Source organism: Lynx canadensis, chromosome D2, assembly GCF_007474595.2.
Source record: "Lynx canadensis isolate LIC74 chromosome D2, mLynCan4.pri.v2, whole genome shotgun sequence".
Taxonomy (NCBI): Eukaryota; Metazoa; Chordata; class Mammalia; order Carnivora; family Felidae; genus Lynx; species Lynx canadensis.
The window spans coordinates 84,934,860-84,954,566 of record NC_044313.2 but is presented as its reverse complement, the minus strand read 5'-3'; the positions used below and the strand labels follow the sequence as shown (position 1 = coordinate 84,954,566).

General features: G+C 40.8%; 1 pseudogene; it reads left to right on the top strand.

Moving 5' to 3' along the window:
* The first annotated feature begins 19,036 nt into the window (after nt 1-19,036).
* LOC115527555 lies at nt 19,037-19,420 on the top strand (annotated as a pseudogene).
* Nucleotides 19,421-19,707: the final 287 nt, after the last annotated feature.

Here is a 19,707-nt window from a genome sequence, read left to right as displayed (position 1 = left end):
TGTGAGGTAGAAATTCTGTACGGCACAGCTGGACATGGGACACCATAGGTGACCCCAAAGAGGACTCCTGTGACGCAAACGTGAGGGGGAAGTAACAGGTTATTTCTCACGCAAATAGCGTAACAACTAAAGAAAATTGAATTTCTAATTACAGGTTTATCCAAAAGAAATTTCTGGGACCTAATAATTTCATTGGTGAGTTTTATGAAATACTTAAAGAAAACTAACATCCATTCGATACAAGTTCTTCCAGAAAATAGAAGACGAAGATACATTTCCCAATCATTTTTTGAAGCTGGTATTACTCTGGTATCAAAGCCAGACAAAGACAAAAAACAAAAAAACAAAAAAAAAACCCACAAATTAAAAATTACAGACCAGTAATCCTCATGATTATAGACACAAAAAACCTTAAGATCACATTAGGAAAAATACTTTTGTAACATATGAACATAAATATACCACGGACCATGACCGTGATGCAAGGTTAGATCAATTATATTGATCTAAAATTGATCAATGTAATCTACCATATCAAAATACTTAAAGAAGAAAAGCCATATGATTGTACCAACTGAGTATACAATTGTGAAAATTCTTTTTGAAATTATTTAATTATTTATTTTTACTGAGGTATAATTCACCTGACATTATAGAAATTGTGACAACTTTTCATTGTGATTTAAACTCTCAGAAATAATAGGAATAGTGAGGAACTTTCTCAACTTAGTAAATATCATCTAAAAAAAACCCTACAGGAGTGCCTGGGTGGCTCTGTCAGTTAAGCATCTGACTTTGGCTCAGGTCATGTTCTCATTGTTCATGAGTTTGAGCCCTGCATTGGGCTCTGTGCTGACAGCTCAGAGCCTAGAGCCTGCTTCGGATTCTCTCTCTCTCTCTCTCTCTGCCCCTCCTTTACTCACACACACACTCTCTCTCTCTCTCTGCCCCTCCCTTGCTCGCTCTCTCAAAAATAAACATTAAAAAATACAGTCAACATTATACTTAATGATGAAAGATATAATGCTTGCTCCTAAGGTTTAGAGTACGGTAAGGCTATACAGCGTCAGTACCTTTATCCAACCTAGCACTAGAGATTGGCAGGAAATAAAAGGTATACACATGAAACAGAAAGAAATAAAACTTTCTATTAGGAGATAACATGATTGTCTCCATAGGAAGTCCCAAGGAATCTACAAAAAATTCCTAGAACTAATAAATGAGTTCAGCAGGGCCAAGAATACAAAATAAACATATAGAAGTCTATTGTATTTCTGTATCCCAGCAATTAATATATGGGCACCGAACTTAAAAATATTACATTGGGGCACCTGGGTGGCTCAGTCGGTTAAGCGACTTACTCGATTTTGGCTCAGGTCGTGATCTCATTGTTCATGGAGTCGAGCCCCACATCACGTTCTGTGCTGATGAGCCTGCTTGAGATTGTCTCTCTCCCTCCCTCTCTGTCCCTCCCCTGCTTTCTCTCTCTTCTCTTTCTCTCTCTCAAAATAAATAAACTTAAAAAATATGATTCCATTTACAATCATTAAAATAAACAAAATACTTAGGTTGGAATTTTATAAAATATATGTGGGACCAGTTTGCTGGAAGCTGCAAAACTCTCAGGAAAGAAATCAGAGATTTTAAATGTTAAGAATTTGGAAAGACAAAAGGGTTTATAGATGACAGTTCTCAAATAGTAAGTATCTCAGTTCTCCCTTACTAATACATGTTTAATGCATTTCCTATCTAAATCCCAGTGAGATATGTTGCAGATACAGAAGGAGAAAGGCAAAGGAACTAGAATTGAAACTTTTAAGGGTAAAGCATTTTATGAGAAAGGGTCTAGGATAGCCAAAAACATCCTGAAATAGACAAAGTAAGGGTGATCAGTCTGCTTGTTGTTAAGACTTCTCACATAGCTACCGTCACCAAAGCGTGTGGCCTTACCAGAGGGACAGCCATTAAGTCTCTCACCTTGTACAAAAATTAACTCACAATGAAACAAGAACTTAAATGTGAAATGTAATAATATGAGCCTTTTAGAAAAAAATATAAGATGATGTCTTCGGGTTTTAGAGCTCAGCAACCCACGCTTCCTGTCACATTGAGGACCCCTGTGAGGACCCCTGTGAGGAAAACAAGACCATTTCGACTTCATCAAAATTAAATGTGTTTTGCAAATGCTTCTGCTAAGAATATGAAATTCTGAAGAGAGCTGGGAGGAAAATTTGCAAACAGCATATGCGACGAAGAATTGATATCTTAGAATATATAAAATTTCCAAACAGTAGCAAAAACCTAATTATCCAGTTATGGTCAAAAGGCATGATCAGATATTTCACCAAAGAGGATATACAGACGGCACACCAGCCGATAAAAAGATGTTCAACAATGTTAGCCATCAGAGAAATGCAGATTAAACACAGTGAAATATCATTACGCACCTCTCAGGATGGCTGAGCTGAAAATCCGTGACAACACCAAATGTTGGTAAGGACGCAAAGAGACTAGCACACGCTTACATCCAGGGTGGGAAAATGAAATGTTACAACCACTCTAGAAAACAGTTGGGAAGTTTCCTTAAAGAAGTAAATGTGGGGGCACCTGGGTGGCTCAGTCGGTTAAGCAACCAACTCTTGGTTTTGGCTCAGGTCATGAACTCATGGTTTGTGTGTTTGAGCCCCCACGTCGGGCTCTGTGCTGACAGCTCAGAACCTGCCTGGAATTCTCTCTGTTTCCCTCTCTGTCTGCCCCTCCCCTGCTTGCTCTCTCTGTCTCTCTCTCTCTCAAAATAAATAAACTTAAAACATAAAATAGAATAAAGAAGTAAATGTGGAACTGCCATACAATCCAGCACTCTTGATCTTCTATCACCGAGACGTGAAAATTAATGTTTACGCAAAGACTTGTGCATAAACGGTTATAACAGCTTTATTCATAATAGCACCAAACTGGAAACAGCCCAGTGGAGAAAGGCTAAATAATCTGCAGTTTAACAGGGAACAAACCATTGACGCATGGGACAGCCTGGTTCTGTTTATGTAACAGTCTGGAAATGACAAAATTATAGAAATGCAGAACAGGTTAGTAGTTGTCAGGAGTGGGAGGAAGGACAACGCATGACATCCTTGTGGAGATGGAAATTTCCCGAAACGTGACTGTTCTCCTGGTGTTACTGGGGGAAACCATAAAGGGTACAAGGGATCTCTCAGCATTATTTCTCACAACTGCTTGTGAATCTACAATTATCTCAAAGTAAAAACTTTAATTATTAACATGAGTCAACTTGCTTATGTTTAGTCAGCCTGAACGTTTCAATTACTTTTAATACATAAAACCAAGCAAAGCAAAAATATGTGAATAAATATAACATGAGAAAAAAATACCTTACCTATTATTCTAAAAATATGAATCAGAAGAGAGAAAAAACAAAAATTAGTCTTCAAGCCAAAACTCTGATAAGTATTTATTTCCGTGAATCCCTACATTAGGATGCATTTGTATAATAGCATAACAAATGAATTTTTAAATCCCATAACTAATCAACTTGCTTCAGGCTGAACCCTCTGAGTGGTACCTAGAGAGTGGCCATTCAGTATTTTCCAAGGCACATTTGTGTGTGTGTGTGTGTGTGTGTGTGTGTAAATAAAAAAAATCAAGAATATCTTGCCAAACGCTGAGGGTGATGTAGAAGAAGGCATTCTGGGTACCTGACATCAGAGAGCTCACCAGGCATCTAAAGATATTGATAATATATTTTGAATTATTTTTACTTATCGAAACATATGTTCTCATTTCCTGATAACACTAATTCTGAATCACAAAGTTGCTCATGACTGTGAATGCCCCAAGTGTATAAAAGCCACCTTTTACTATGTAACTGATTAAAATGTCAATGGATATAAACTTTCTTATATTCCCCACACCCTTGCCATTGTATGTGTTGAACCAGATCTGTTTGCTCTTCCCTGAATAAGAGCTTATTTTTCTGGACTGAAAATATGGGCAGAATGAAGAGTCCTGTTCTGTTTTCAAACCAAACCAACCAACTGACCAACCAACCAACCAAACAAACAAACAAACAAAAAAGCAAAAAAATATCCACTGTAAAGACAATCTTAGATGTCCTGGTGGGACAGAATGTTTATGAAAGGAAGGAAAGAAGTGAAGCTAAGATTCTTCCAGAAGACGGAGTAAGACTGAGAGAAGGACATGTCCGCTGCTCTGCTGGTTCCAGGGCGGACCAGGTTGGCCTCTCCCAGGAACAAAAAGCTACACCAGTCAAGTAAAGTCAAATACATCAGAGAATTCATAATTTTGGAGATGTTTTACATTTAATACGAAGGAATGTTGGATTTTTATTTTGAAATATGATGCTATAGCTCCAGTAAACTATATGCACATATTTTAAACACACACACACACACACACACACACACACACACACACACTAAAAATTGCAATCATAAACACAGAATTGCAATATTCTTGTCTAGTTAATAGATTAAATTTATGAAAGAAGCATAAAACTGTTGAGTCCTTTAGCATTTTGAAAAATAACTTTTTATTACTCTTCAAAAAGGTATAGCAAAAGAACTAAAGGCAAGGAAAAGCCAATTTAGGTTGAAATTTATCTCTATTAATGCAGATAAATTCTTTACACAGAAACCGAAAATATATGCATACATATGCCTGGTGTGGGGCACAGGGTTTCTGTTGGTGCATCTTCTTGTAGATCTGTTCTTGAGTTGGGGTCTTGGCGACAGAGACCAGAGGTGAAGGTTGATATCAGAGCACAGTCTCACTCCGAGTGGGTTTCTCTTCCAGGTTTGCCTTTTGGAGAAAAGTTATGCAAAACATTTTGTAGAACTTGTACAGACTTACCACATCTTCAAGGTAATCTATGTAGGCTTGATTGATCAAATACAGAAATTGAGGTTGGATATGGCATCTACAATTAATATACAAATCAATTGACTGACTTAGCTGTTCACATTCAGGCTAAAAATGTGTTTTATTTGAAGTGACACATTTCAAACCTGATATTCCTCTAACAAATATCACTGAAAATCTGACTCGTAATGTTCAGCTTTTTGTAGAAAAATTACATTAAAACAGATATGGGCACAATTTATATAATTTCTCAATAAATTTTTCGAAATCTGTGGATCCCGTCGAAGGGACAGATAATGCTCTACACGTAAGAGGCCACCCTCGTCTTCCCTTCCTGTCCCCAGCCGCCTCCCAGCAAAGATAACCCCCCGTAAGACTTCTGTTACTGCTGTACCAATTGTCTTTTTTCGAAGTTCTACAAGTGGAATCATGTTGTCTGAATTCTTCTGCTCAACATTGTTTGTGAAATTTCTTTATACTTTGTGTCTAATTATGACTTCAGTATTCTCCATGGCTAGATAGTGTTCTGTGGTATGAATATAATACAGTTTATTTATGCTCTTGATGAGCATTTAGGTAGTGTCCCATTATAGATATTACAGATATGATTGTTATAAATATTCCAGTTAGGTTTGTTGTTGCTGTTGAGCACATGCGTGCATATCTGTGGACCCTATACACCCTGAGGTGGAAGAAATGTCTGGTTTGGAGAGTCTGTACCTTCAGCTATAGTTGATAGGACTCAATGGTTTTCGAAAGTAGCCAAATCAATTCCCATTCACATCATTAGTGGCAGTTCCCTACAGCTGTCAACCTTTAATACTAGTATTTTCCTTTTGTTTCATTTTAAACATACTTGTAGGTATATAAAAATGCCCGCCCTTTTTTTTTGCGTTTCCTTAGATCTCATGTTTTCTTTTTAAATAAGAATACACATAAAACTCACATTTAATCAATAATTCAATGATACACCTTGAAAACTTTTATTTGTATATTCTTATAACAAAAAATCATAAAATTATATTTAATGTCGTGTGGAGAGACTGCATACTATGAAAACATTTCATCTCTTCTTCCTATCTTCTTATATTTCATTAAATCAGAGAAGGTAAAATCTTGACATTAGCGGTTTTTAGAAAGTTCTTAGGGACTGATTCGCAGTAATCTTTGAGAAGACAGGACTCATCAAACTACATAAATGACCTTTGATCAAGGGATGTCAGTTTTGCTGACCTCAAGTTTTGTTCGTATGTTCGTTTTAATTTATCTGTGGAACATGAGCTGTGGTTACCTGGATGCAAGTGTTTGGTGTGTGAGAAGGGTCTTTCCTGGGTGATCATGAGAACTTTCCTGGCGAGGTGCACCTAAAATTTATATTTTTGAGCTGACTCTTCCTCCCACAGAATTTTCCTTTCATTGATCCCTTGACATATTGATGTTTTAGAGGCAAAAGAAAAAAAATAAAGTCTCAAAGTTTTGGCAAAAAAAAAAAAATACAGAGTTTGATCTTGATGTTCCAATGTTGATTATTTCCATTTGGCCACAAATTCTGCCTGTGACTTGGGACTTTGTGTAATGTAATCATTACTTTTTCCCTAATTGTTTTTAATTTGCTTACTGTAAACATTACAGAAATCTGACAAAGCATCTTAATAAGGTACTTATACAGTGTGGTCACCATGGCCACATATATGCATATGTGGAAGCTTTAGACATTTGAAGCATTTTTTAAATTTTTTTAATGTTTATTTATTTTTGAGAGAGAGGGAGAGACAGATTGTGAGTGGTGGATAGTCAGAGAGAAAGGGAGCCACAGAATCCGAAGCAGGCTCCAGGCTCTGAGCTGTCAGCACAGAGCCCAACACGGGGCTCGAACCCACAAACGGTGAGATCAGACCTGAGCTGAAGTCGGATGCTTAACCGACTGAGCCACCCAGGTGCCCCTGAAGCATTTATTTTTATGTTATGAGGAGAATTGCGTGCTTTCTCAGAGGTCTTAGGGCAGAAATTTCCAAATGTACTGACTTAGGATATTAGATTTGGACCCAATAAAGGCTGTAGACTTGGAAAAACATCAAAGTATGAACAGTAGTGAAAAATAATGTGGTATTGCATTGCGGCTGGCTGCTTACCTGAGATGTACCCGAGAGTGAAACATGCAGATTACCAGTGATGTGTGTGGTTTCAGTTATAATATGTAATATCTTTTTTCTGTTGATGCTCAAGATTCATGGCATATAAAGAAAGAGTAATTGTCATTCAGTTTGTTTCTAAACTGCCATAACAACATAGTATAAAATTATATTTTGTAAAATTGTTTAAATTATTTGATATATTGTTACTCACCTCTCTGACAAGAGACTTGGAAATCCTCACAAAGTGATTATCTACCTATTTATTTAGCAACCTCGACATCGAACACAATGTTAGGTGCATAGTAGCTGTTTGAGAAATGTTATTTGTCTATACAAGTTCGTATCTCTTCAGGGCTGTCTAGTTATATTGCAAACCACTCACGAATCAACTCTTCCTCTGACTGAATGATCCATTACCTGATTGCTCATGAGAATTCGTATTTGAGAGAATAAACCTTAGCATCAAATAAATGTTAGTTGTTTAAACGAGTACTTGAAAACAGAACAGCGTTCTTACCTCTGAATATTCTATTTGTGACTTCAACCCAGTGCTAAGGAAACTTATAATACGTGGTTATAAATGTGTCAGGTGGAAATTTTTTCTCTTCTTCCCTTGTAGGTTCTGCGGCTGACCTAATAACTGAAATGACACAAGACAGATTAACAGGAGAAAAACCAATCCAATTACTCACAGAAGAATGCCCCAGAGGGACAAGATGCTCCAAGGCAGTCAGGCAGTTGAGGTCTTTGGGTGGTCCTGAGCTCAGGAAAAGGGGCGGAGCTCAGAGAGGCAAAGACAAGTCTCAGAAAGATGAAGAGAGCACATGTTAAGTAAACGTATCTATGTATCCATAAATATAAATTACACACACACACACACACACACACACACACACACACATACATATATGTATATATATATTTGCTGTGCCAGAAGTCTCTCTGATATAAAAAGCTCTCTCTGGTTTAGCTGTCTTTCTGGTACAGGCCCCCTTGTCCATATTTTTTCAGGCATTTAAGACAGAGGAGAATAAAAAGCTCTTCCTGAGTCTGCTGGGCCATGATTGTCTTTGGCTCAGAATAATCCACATACCAAAGTGGCATATTTGGGGGAGGCTTCTTCTGAACCCCTTCAAATGTATATTGAAGCAATTAGGTAAACTTTCAGTGAGTTTTTTTTTAAAGTTTTTTTAATGCTTATTTATTTGGGAGAGAGAGAAAACGAGCGAGGGAGGGGCAGAGAGAGAGGGAGACACAGAATCCGAAGCAGGCTCCAGGCTCTGAGCTGTCAGCACAGAGCCTGACGCGGGGCTCGAACTTGTGAACCCGAGATCATGACCTGAGCCGAAGTCAGACGCTCAACCGCCTGAGCCCCCCAGGCACCCCTCAGTGAGGTTTTGAGGTAGGCACTGGAAAGAGATTATTTGGAGATGAAAGAACTCTGGCTCTACCCCCGTCCCCAGAAGAGAGACAGCAGGGCCTTCTTCCATGTGTGACCTAGAAAGTGCACTGTGAAAAATCGGACGGAGCAGGTAAGAGGCGGCAATCACTCGTGTCCTGCACTGCGATCCTTTTCTGACCACGTTGGACCCTCTGCTTCACGTTTGGTGATTAGTCTCCATTCTTTGTCTGTCTTGCAAAGCACTTGAACCTATAAATCTAGGGGATAGCAATTTGATAAAGTGATCTTTATTTTTCACATACTCTACCAAGTTTCTTCACTACTATTTGACCAAACGTCAATTACTGGTAAGTATCAAGGGCCAGCCTGCTTATTTCCTATTACTGACCACATGCCTTCTAGAAGATTGAAGAATGTATTTCAGACTTCTAATTCCCCACTTCATGTTTTAGGCTCTAAACCCAACCATAGATATTATTTATTTTCATCTCTCAAGAGACCATCGCTGATGGTTCCTTCTCTGGGACGGTCCTTTCTTCTTGTTTAGTATAATCCACGTGCTTTCTCTACGATCTCTTCTCAAAATATTTATTACAATTTCACCTTTGCCTTTCATTTGCGTCCCAAATGCAGCATTTTAATTGCAACAGAGACTGACCAGGCTACCTTTCTAAACATGATCTGAGGTGGTGCCTGGCGTGAAAAGCCCGAAAGGCCAAGTTCGCTTTGTTGTTGTGGTTTCTTCCTCCGAGTGTCTCTAACCCTGAGCCTCAGAAGAAATGCAAAACATGTAAGTCATACAGGAGTCATTGTTCCTTTGTATTCTTAATGAAAGTATTTATTTTCACTGAAAAGAGTTTGCAGTTTATTAAAATACTGAAATGCAGTGATATAAGCCAAACTTACTATACAAATAAACTTATTGAAGTATACTCTATACTCTTAGAAATACGGTATGCATATTCAGGTCCCAACAGTCAGTGGCGGCTGGTGAAGCACCAAGGGGCTGATCCTCCCGGGAGTGAGGGCAACTTGGTCTCCCTCGAGGCGGTAAGGCGGGACAGAGTCCCCCGTGGTTGTTTTTAAGCCACTCCGTTTGGGGGTGTACAGCAACAGATAACGAAGACAGCTACTTTTCAGACTTATCATTTCATTTAGTATTTTAGTGAACATTTAACAGAAAGCGTGGGCCCAGGCCATGGCAGAGAGCTCCGTTTTCACCAACATCACCAGGAAGGACCTCTTTTGCAACTGACGGATTCTCTTTTGAATATTACAATTTTGTAACCACATTTCAGGGTATTATGTAATTGTATCACCGAGTGCTGATTATGGCTTTCAGTGTTCCCTATCAATTCTTTACTGCCATCGTATTCTCATGTCAAGCTTTAAATTCTATTTATTTCAGCAATATCAGTGATCCTTTGAAGGTGAATAACTGGTAATACAAGGACTTACGCTGTTATCTACAAATAATGATTAAGGGCAGAACCTCATTTTGCAAAAAAAAAAAGTCTGCAAATATTGGGTATGGACATTTTGTAAGAATCAGGTTAATGGATCCCTTTAGAGTCTCTCAAATATTAAGGACCCAAGAAAGCCCCAGAAAAACTAACAAGTCAGAGCAAGGGATGTTTCATAAAGTCTCTGGAGAACTGTGGCACAAAACGGGGCAACTGACTTTTAAGAAGCAAACCAAAGGTCCGTAGTGGGAATGTTACCATAGGTTCAGTTATCCAGATGTCCCATCAGTGTACATTGGGTGCCCAGGGCCAGATAATTGAGACCACCTGGTAGTGCAGACCAAACCCTAACTCCAGCTACTACGCTTACCCCGTCCATCCTGATTCTGACTGTAGCACCCACTGTGCACAGGTGCAGGGGGAGCCCCGAGGACAGCAGGTGCACACTCCCTGGGGAGGGCATCATCCTAGGTGAGGCTGGAGGGTGAGGAGAAGGTAGACCAGCAAACCCAAGAAGGAAGGGGGGGTGCTGTTTCAGCGGAGAGAGCCGCGAGTGCAAGTGATGGAGAACGTGCTAGAGACCCCGGACTCAGGGTGACCTGGGGACCCCGTGCGCCCAGGGAGAGGCTGTAAATGACATGTGGACAGAACACATTGAAGCTCTGCTGTGTTTATCCACGTACATCTGCTCCTATCCGGTTCCTAATACAACCAGAAGAAAAGCAGGAAATCCCGAACTTCTAATCGAAAATAACACTCCTCCTACTTCTTTTAGTTAGGAATGGGCCATTCACTCGAAAGAGCACAGAAACTACTCTTTACAGATTTTGATGTTCAGTTTATCGATTGCTTTATTATAATTTTAAAAGGAATTGACCTTTTTAAAATCACATAATCATAATATGCCCTGTTTTGTCAAAATTATATTTTATAAGCTTATCAATGAGTCAATAGTGTGTCCCCATGTACGTTGTACATAAACCAGAAAGTAGGTCCCGGGACAATTAAACCTGAGGTGAGTGGGGAATGTTCTTACCCTGGAAAGTTCTAATAATTCAGACTGAAGTACTCCTGAGAGATTCAAGGTTTGTAATGGTTTTTTAGGAACATGGTAAGTGAGGCTTCAAGTCTTAAATATATGACTTTATTTACAATCACAAAACGGTAATCGCTGTTTATTATATTTGTTTTAAAATTTGTTCCTGATGCAGGAACATAAATCACGGGTTACCTCAGTTTTACCACTGACGAATCTAATTACTACATAATATTTACACTCTCGCTGCTTCATTAATTACATACAAAGCCTATATTTTAACACTTCTGAGAGCTTAATTTGCACTTAAATCATAGCACTTGTATTTATCTTACTCGTTTTGAGTTGCAGGTCGTTAAATATTGAATATGTTATAATACTGCGGGATAGCTCACTGCACTAGGCAAATGGCATTCCTTGTTTCCTCCTCTTCAACGACTTTGCCTGCCCAAGTGGTTCAGAAGTGCCTTCCCTTTGTGGCAACAAGCCTAGGGGATGGATGAGGGCAGGGATACAGAAGATATCGATAAATATTTTAAGAGCAACTCAATGAGTGAGCAAATAAATTAGTATTGTTTGAGGAGTGTAGCTGTCTAATATGTTAAACGCTGACACGCAGAATTATAAGACCAAGAAGTACCAAAATAAGCCCCCAGGGCTGAGGTGAGATACCGTTTAAGGGCTTTAGGGATTACATCAGAAATTGACTTTCCACTTGGAAGACACAGGTGCTGGTTCCTGTCACACTCTGAGAGGCCGGCAGGCGCTGTCACGCGCACGTGGGAAGGAGTGACATCAGCGAGACGGTCCAGTGGTCCCGTGCTCATGTTCCCCTGTCAACCACGATACCGTGGCACTTGTCCAGAACAACAGTGCCGCACGGGAGCCCTGGGGGCCAGGAGGATGTGACCCCTCAGTACGGTCCCCGGCCAACAAGAGCCATTTTGAGGAGTCAAGCTCTCGCTCAGGTGGCTGACTTGCCCCCTGCAGACGGGAACCAGCTCCCACCCTGACGACCGGGCTACGCCCCATTTGACCTTGGTTCTGTCAATATGCCAAGGGACCTGGAGGAGTCACGCCCATCCACGCATGGGGCGATAGGCGTGTGGACACTGACCGTGGACCCTCCGGTGACCGTAGAGCTGCTCTGGTCCTCCTGGTGTAGTGTGGGAGCCCTGGAGGTGAACCCACCAAACTCGGCCAAGCTGTACGTTCGGAAAGGGCCCTGTAACTGGGTTTGGCTGTCCCAGCCACAGTGAGGTCACAACCTTGATGGCACGGGAACCTTGCAGGAGACACTCGCATGTGCACCACTGGCGATCCCAAAAGGATGCCACATGCAGCCCCGGCCTTCTCACCACCGTAGTCAGGCCACAATCCTGAAGACCCAGGGCCCAGCAGGAGATGTGCCCATCATTGCGCCCGGGATTCTGAAGGGCCCCACCCCCAGCCCCTCTCAGACACAGTCCAGGCAGCCCCGCCCACCCAGGGACCCATCCAGTGGCCAAACAGCAGCCCTCCAGGGACCCAGCAGACCTCACACGCATCCACACACCCAAAGGCTTGCTGGCCGAGGCTCCCACTGCACCCTGACTGGGACTGTAGTCCCAGGGCCACCCCACTAAGCGAGGCAGTGGAGACCGTCTCATTCATCCCGGGACCAGACAGCACCCGTGTCCCCCTGAGTGCCTGGTAAGAAGCCCACTCACCAAAGCTCCCACTGAAGACCCGGCAACTACCTCTTAACTGCCTCCAGCCCAGTGCAACCCAAGTTCTCGAAATAATCCTGTAGGCCCACAGAGGAGGAGATGTTCAGAGTGGTGCAAATACGCTCTCTGATGCCATAACGATGGATACATGTCATTATACATCTGTCCGCACCCCGGGAATGGGTGACCCCAAGAGTGAGCTGTAATGTATACAGTGGGCTGTGTGTGACTGAGATGTGCCAGTCGTAACAAATACACGTCTCTGCTAGGCGGAGTTGATAAAGGGGGAGACTGTATGTGTGGCCATGGTGGACACATGGGCTATCTCGGTACCCTCTTCTAAATTTGGCTGTCAACATTACATTGCTCTAAATAAAGCCTTAATGATAACAATAATAATGATGATAATAATAATAATAATTTGAAAACCATGCGGCAGTAAAATTCAACTTATTCCTGCCTCAATTTCTTATCTACTATATTTCTCATCTCCATCTTTTATAAATTCACAAAAACTTGTTAATGTTTCATTAAGTTCTCCATGTATTTTAAGGAGATGGAAAGCAAATATGTAATTAACCCTTTCCAGTAGTCTCATTTTTCCCTGCATTGTTGCGTATCCATTGGTGTCATTAATAATTACTATGTCGATATTTCCCCTAGTTCGAGTCTGCTGGGTACATCTTCCTGAAGCTTGTCTCTGTCTGAAGTGTCTTAATTTGTATTCATTGTTAAAGGATATTTTTTGAAAAATACAGAATTCTAGTGGACATTTGTAATCAGCACTTTAATTCCATTATCTTCTGTCTTCTATATTTTCTGGTGAGAAGTCAGCTGTAATTTTATTGTTGTTTTTTTTTTTTAAATTTTTTTTTTTTCAACGTTTTTTATTTTTTATTTTTGGGACAGAGAGAGACAGAGCATGAACGGGCGAGGGGCAGAGAGAGAGGGAGACACAGAATCAGAAACAGGCTCCAGGCTCTGAGCCATCAGCCCAGAGCCCGACGCGGGGCTCGAACTCACGGACCGCGAGATCGTGACCTGGCTGAAGTCGGACGCGTAACCGACTGCGCCACCCAGGCGCCCCGTAATTTTATTGTTAATCCTATGAGCACAATGTATCTTTTTTCAATTTTCTCTAGTCCCTTCTATTTTTTATTTCTATTTTTTTAATGTAAATCCAAGTTAACGTATGGTGTAGTGAGGATCAGGAATAGAATTTAGTGATATATCTCTCATATATGACACCCCGCGCTCATCCCAACAAGAGCCCTGTTTAATCCCCATCAGCCATTTAGCCCATTCCCCCACCAGCTCCGCTCCGGCAGCCCTCAGTTCTCTGTATTTAAGAGTCTCTTGTGGTTTGTCTCCTCCTCTGTTTTTATATTATCTTTGTTTCCCTTCTCCAGTGTTCATCTGTTTTGTGTCTTAAATTCCACATATGAGTGAAGTCACATGATATTTGTCTTTCTCTCACTGACTAATTTCACTTAGCATAATACCCTCCAGTTCCATCCACATAGTTGCAGATGGCAAGATTTCATTCTTTTTTATCTCTCTGGGCGCTTTTAATTGTTGTTGATGTCAGTCTTTTTGTGTGTTTGTTTTTGCTTTTCTTTGTTTAAAAAAATTTTTTTGAGTATGGGGCCCCTGAGTGGCTCAGTCGGTTAAGCATGCAACTCTTGGTTTCGGCTCAGGTCATGATCTCACAAGTCATTAGTTCGAGCCCCACATCACACTCCTTGCTGATCATGTGGAGGCTGCTTGGGATTCTGTCCCTCCCTCTCTCTCTGCCCCTCCCTCGCTTGTGCGCTCTCTCTCTCTCTCTCTCTCTCTCTCAAAATAAATAAGTGAGCTTAAAAAATTTTTGAGTATAGTTGACACACACCATTAGATTAGTTTCAGGGGTACGATGTAGTGATTGGACAAGTTTCCATGATGCTGTGTTCGCTGCAGGGATGGCTGCCATCTGCCATCACACATCACTGTTGCGGTACCACTGGCTGCATTCCTTATGCTGTGGCCTTTATACCTGTGACTTACCCATTCAACAACTGGAAGCCCCCGTGTCTCCCTCTCTCTTTCACCCATTTGTCCCACCCCCGACCCTCCTCACCTCGGACAACCATCAGTTTGTTCTCTGTATTTATAGGTCTCATTCTGCTTTCTGTGCGTTTGTTTATTCATTTGTTTTGTGTTTAGATTCCACAGGTGAACGAAATCCTATGGTATTTGTCGTTCTCATTCTTATTTCACTTAGCATAATGGCCTCCAGGTCCATCCACATTATTGTAAATGGGATAGTCTCTTCCTTTTTTCATGGCTGTGTCATACTTGTGTGTGTGTGTGTGTGTGTGTGTGTGTGTGTGTGCCACATCGCCATTCATCTGTCAGTGGACACTTGGGTTGCTTCTATAACTTGGCTATTATAAATAATGCAAAAAATGCTACAATAAACATAGGGGTGCATATATTTTTGAATTTGTGTTTTCATCATCTTGGGTAAATACCCAGTAGTGAATCACTGCAGCAAATGGTAGTTCTATTTTTGATTTTTTGAGGAACCTCTGTACTATTTTCCACAGTGGCTACACCAGTTTACATTCCCACCAACAGCGGACGAGGGTTCCTTTTATTGTTGCTTTCCTCTATCTTTGACTGCAGTGTGACTGGTGAGGTATCTCAGTGTGGTTTTCTTTGCATTTATACTACTTGGAGATTGCTGGGTGTCATCAATCTTGGAAAACTCATATGCATTATCTTTTATAATATGTCTCCTTCCATATTCTCTACCTTTAGTCCTTCAAAAATACAGACTTTTGTTTTTCATTTTGATGTTACCCCATATGTCTCAGGCATAATTTTATTTTTTTTTATGGTTTGTTAATTATTATGGACCAGTCCTCAATGTACCTTAATTTCTTTCTTTTTTTAAATTTTTTATTTTTGAGAGAGAGAGAGAGAGAGAGAGAGAGAGAATCTTAAGCAGACTGCAAGCGAAGCTCAATGCCATCACCTGGGATCATGACCAGAGCTGAAATCAAGACTCAAATTCTCAACCAACGGAGATACCCAGGCACCCCTAAGGTACCCTAATTTCTGCAGCTAAGTCTAGTCCATACCTAAACTCATTGAATGGTATATTCATTTTTGGTATTTTATCTTTTAGCTCTAGAATGTCCGGTTAATTTTTTTTAAAGTTTCCAACACTGTAGTAAATTCCTCAGATGTCCACACATTTTGTCTCCTTTTCTACTAATCCCTTCTACATATTTATAATAGCTATTGTAAGGCCTTGTGTAGAATCCAATAGCTGGATATTTTGTGAATCTGCTTCTATTGGCAACTTTTCTCCCCCTGATTATATATTTTCTCATTGTTTACATATATGTTATATTTTGTAAATGTGTCCTGGGCATGTATAAGAAGACAGTAGAAAGCATACTAAATAATATTTGCAGACTCAATGGCATGGGGAATTACTCCTGTCAGGCCACTGGGATCCGGGTTGGGCTGAGTCCATCTATAGCACTGTTTAGTGGACCTAGGCTCTGTTGCATCTTTCACGCACCACCATTTTCAAATGTTTCAAGGGTAGATAATACTCTGTCTTTGGTAACATTTTGTGTCTGATCATCAGGGAGATGTCAGAGTGCGATCTCTACTTTTTAGTCCAGATTTTGGGTAGCTGGGAGGGAGTCTCTTTTTCTCCAGTGAAGCCCCCTTCTTTCTGTATTCAGTAAAAAAAAAATTCTTTCCAATTTGATGACTTGGTCCCAGACCTTTGTGTCCTGCTTCTATAGCTGGTGAAGGTCCTTAGTCAGTATGCCACCATTGGCTCAATGAGAGCCTTGAGCTCTTAGGTGATATTTCTCTCCCTGTCCCATCCTAAACCCAACCTTTAGGATACCATTATACTGAGAACCTCAACACCCTTGCTGTGGTCTGAATGCTTGTATCCCTCCAAAATTCTTATATTAAAAATCCATTGCCCAAAGTGATTACATTCAGAGGTGGGGACTTTGGTATGAGATGAGGTCCTGAGGGCTGAGCCCTCACTGATGAGGCTACCATCACCATAAAAGAGACCCCAGTGAGATCCCATCTCCTTCCTCCATCTGAGGTATAAGGAAAGTCTGTGACCTCCTTCATCCACGCCAGCACATTGATCTACTTCTGGACTCCACAACTGTGAGGAATGCATTTCTGTCATTTATAAGCCACTCAGTGTGTGGCATTTGTCATAGCGGCTCAAAAGGACAAAGACGACCCTCCATCTTGTGCGGATATCTTTCTCAGGCCTTTTGCTCTTCCCCAGCTTTCATCACATCACTTTTGTGCATGGATAAGTGGCTTTTGAGAAGGAATTAGCAAGTGCATTCAAATCAGATGTTTGGCTTCTCTGGATTTTCATCCTCCAGGCTCACTCATGTCACATTAAAACCTTGCTACAACGGAAGGCATTTCTTCTCACCCAGCCCCCATCGTGTATTTGCCTTTCCTAATCTTGTGCCATCCCATGTGGAACTCGCTTCTCTCAAGAAGTGCCCATCCTTAACTGGAGAGTGTGATGCTAAGTGAAATAAGCCATACAGAGAAAGACAGATACCATATGTTTTCACTCTTATGTGGATCCTGAGAATCTTAACAGAATCCCATGGGGGAGGGGAAGGAAAAAAAAAAGAGTTAGAGTGGGAGAGAGAGCCAAAGCATAAGAGACTCTTAAAAACTGAGAACAAACTGAAGGTTGATGGGGGGTGGGAGGGAGGAGGGGGTGGGTGATGGGTATTGAGGAGGGCACCTTTTGGGATGAGCACTGGGTGTTGTATGGAAACCAATTTGACAATAAATTTCATATATTGAAAAAAATAAATACATAAATACATAAATACATAAATAAAAAGAAGTGCCCATCCTTTTTTGAAATTTAGTTTTTTTCACATCCATTGCATCGTCACACTTCTGATGGGGCCCCCAAAATTATGAATTTGCAGGCTGTCTAGCTTTCCCCCTTTGTTGGTGTGGTGCAGTGGTCTCTTGAGATTTTCTGTGTCCTGACTGGAGTATAATTTATTTGTTTATTTTTAGCCTTTTATTGTCCCTATATATAAGGTGCAATTCTTACAAGAAATGTAAGGAGTTCTTCCCCTTTTAAGATTTGTGATTGTTTTTCTTTTTAATGATTTATGCACTTTACATACTAACTTCACCACGGACTCCTTAATTTTGAATTCTTAGTTCCCCTTGATCTCTCCCTGACTTTGAAAGTTTGTTTTCCTTGCTGGGTTTTGTGCTTAAATATGCATTGTTTTTAGAACAAGACAGTTTTATAACTAATTGACTAGATCAATGACTGAATAACCCATTTGATTTTATATAAAGAGATTTTTCGTGTGTGAGGTCACCACAAAGGACGTGTAGAAATGACTTGTATCCTCTGTAAAATGCATGCACATTCATTAGCTTAGGAGAAGTGGATTCAGTGTCAAAGCTCCCCTCCATCCTTTTCCTTTATCTCTCAAGAACTTGTTTGGTCTTTACAGATAACCCTCTTCTCACCAGGGAGATGGTCACTGACAGAAACGTGTGGATGTTCACAGTGAGGGTTCTGATGAAGAAACACCTGGGTCTGTATAGTGCTTTCCTGTTGCCGCTGTGGCAAATTACCACAAACTTAGTGGCTTAACACATTTTTTAAAAAAATCTTACACCCTGTAGACCGGAACAGTGACATGGGTCTCATTGGGCTGAAATGAAGTTTGGCGGGGTGCATTAATTTTTGGAGGATCTCAGGGAGACGCTGTTGCCTTGCCTTTTCCATCTTCTAGAGGCCACACCTCTCCCCGGTGTATGCCCTCATCCCCCACCTTCACAGCCCACAGGGGAAGGTTGGGTTCTTCCCACAGAGTGTCACTCTGACTTCCTGTTCTGAATATACCTTTTCAGGATCACTCTGGCAGTCCGGGATGATCTCCCTATTTTAAGGTCAGCTGATTGCCAACCTTAATTCCACTGACAATTCCCGTTGCCATGCCATCTCCCATATACGTAGGTTCCAGATCTTAGGATGTAGGCATCTTTGCGGGGTGATTATTGTACCCGCTGCAGTCACATCCTGACGTCAGACTAGGATCGGCATCCTGGCTCCAGCTCGTAGAATTTGTCCCCAGGATTATACCTCTTAAAGCGTCAGTTTCCTTACTTTTAATGTGGGGATAACCACCCTAGCTTTGCTTATTTGTTGTCAGAAAGTAATGGGGTAATATAAGTGAAGTGTTTAGTGTAGAACTTAACATACAAGATAGTCAATGAATATTAGTCACACTGTTATTGATAATAAACACAACTAGAGGATGAAGATACAAGAAAAACATCCCTAACTTTCTGCAGTTGAGATGGGCAAGTTCAGGAAGCCTAAGAAGGCGGTCCTGGTCCTGGCCAGATGCCACTCCGGCTGCAAAAAACATCGTGATGAACATTGATAATGGCACCTCAGACCGTCCCTACAGCCATGCTCTGGTGGCTGGAATTAACCACTCTCCCTGCAAGGTGACAGCGGCCCTGGGCCAGAAGAAAATGGCCAAGAGGTCAAAGATCAAGTCTTTTGTGACAGTTTATAACTACAGTCACTTCATGCCCACAAAGTGCTCTGTGTATATCCCGTTGGACAGAACAGAGACTCTGTTCTTAAACACATGGCCTGAGGAGAGGCCAAGGTCGAGTTCAAGGACAGATGCGAGACCATCAAGGACAGATGGTTCCAGAAGCTGCCGTTTTAGACTCTTGTTTTGATCATTAAAAATACCAAAAAAAAAAAAAAAAAAAAAAAAAAAGAAAAGAGAAGGGACAGGAATAGAAGAGAAAAAAAAAAACAAGAGAAAAGAAAAGCAAAGCAAAGAAGAGAAGAGAAAAGAAAAGAAAAGAAAAAAGAAAAGAAAAAAGAAAAGAAAGAAAAATATCCTTAAGGATATACACGTTTTTAGCTATCTCTCTTAAATTTTTGTAATTTTCTAATTAGCTACAAATAGGGTAAAGGCATCTGGGGAATGCTTGAATGTAATTTTGA